Consider the following 1892-nt stretch of genomic DNA (forward strand, 5'->3'; position numbering starts at 1 on the left):
ATGTCTGACTAATTTTTACTATTTTTAGTAGAGACGGGATCTTGCTCTTGCTCAGGCTGGTCTTGAACTCCTGAGCTCAAACGATCCTCCCGCCTTGGCCTCCCAGAGGGCTAGGATTACAGGCGTGTGCCACCGTGCCCGGCCTAGATGGTAAATTTTATGTTGTATTTTTTTTAAGAGATGGGGTATTGCTGTGTCGCCCAGACTGGAGTGCGGTGGCACAATCATAGCTCAGTGCAGCCTCGAAATCCTGGGCTCAAAGGATCCTCCTGCCTCAGCCTCCCAAGGTGCAGGGACTGTAGGTGCACGCCACCACGCCCAGTCTACGTGGTGTCTATTTTACCATCAAAAAACCAAACAGACAAAAAAGACACAATGTCAGCAATGGGGGTACTACTTGATTGAGCTTGCTGCAGTCCCTTAGGATCTGTCTGGTTTTCGTGGACTCTAGACTAGCCAATTAAATGAAGATGCGATGCATCCTTTAGGTCTTTTAAGAGTGGCATTAATTTTTGCCATCTTCCAGGATTCTAGATGATTTTGATTTACTATCTTGGGGGGCAGGGAGCAGTTTAGAGTTTACACTTGACCTTCCCTGCCGTGACAGCTCTCACTACAGGCCAAAGAATTAATGTGGGCGGGCTGTGCCAAATATCGAGTCTCCATATTCCAATTACACATTCGGGGACAAAAGAAATGGCCACAGTGTCCACACACCCAGTGGAGTCATTGTGAGCTGGACAGAGCCGGGACTCCTTTTATTACCTGGCCAGGTGATAAAAGAAATTATGTGTCTAAGAGGGACACATAATGACCCTTGGATCTCAGGATCAATGTAAGCTCCGATCCTATGTCCAATGGCCCTGGAAATGTTTGCGCATTTCACCCTCCCCACGGCACAGTTATGCAGATAAATGCCATAGGCGTCTTTGGGGAAGGCGGGGGGTCATTGCCATAAACGTTTGCTGCGTGTCGCAAGGTCTTTCTCCTGGGGACCCAGCCTCCCTTCAGTCAGTGGGTTCTAGATCTGAAAACTGTCTCAGGTATGAAAGCTGGGCAAGGGATTATTATTACTTTTAGAGATAGGGTCTTGCTCTGTTGCCCAGGCTTGAGCCCAGTGGTGTCATCATAGCTCACTGCAGCCTCAAACTCCTGGGTTCAAGCGATCCTCCCACCTCAGCTGCCGAGTAGCTGGGACAACAGATGTGTACAACCACGCCTGGCTAATTTTTAAATTTTTTGCCAAGATGGAGGCCTCACTATGTTGCCCAGGCTGGTCTTGAACTCCTGGCCTCAAGCAATCCTTATACCTCCGCCTCCCAAAGCCCTGGGATCGCAGATGTGAATCACTGTGCCCGGCCAGGATCATTACTTTTTACTGGAGCCATTGCCACAGTCTCCTGGTGACCTGTCGTCTGTTTCCTTCAGTTGTACACATCTCTGCAGCGCCCTTGCTGGCTGCCCGTCTGTCTTGCCCGTAGACGGTCTCCATGAGTCCCTGTGGGTCAGGCCTCCCTGGCTGCCAACATGTCTTTGCTGATCATCACAGTAACTCTGATCCCCTGGCTCTGACAGTCAAAGGCTGCCACTGGGGCTCTGCTGTTTTGGACTCCATGATGCTGGGATGACAGTGACCTTGGTCCTGGAATGACATCCTCTGCTGCTGGACACCGCTGTGCTTCTTAGTGATTCTGGTGTGCTTTCACTGTGCCTCCCTCACTAATTTGGTAACTGGTGCACCTCCAGATCCTCCCAAGGACTGTAGTTATCCGGGGGGTTCTAGCCTTATATAGTATGTCCATTGCAGCTCAGCCCCCTCTCGAGTCATTGAAACCGCCTTCCACAGTAGGTCTCACTTAGTGCGGCCATCGCCTCGTCCATGCCACTAGGAG

Source organism: Propithecus coquereli, unplaced genomic scaffold (assembly GCF_000956105.1).
Source record: "Propithecus coquereli isolate 6110/MARCELLA unplaced genomic scaffold, Pcoq_1.0 Scaffold77, whole genome shotgun sequence".
Taxonomy (NCBI): domain Eukaryota; kingdom Metazoa; phylum Chordata; class Mammalia; order Primates; family Indriidae; genus Propithecus; species Propithecus coquereli.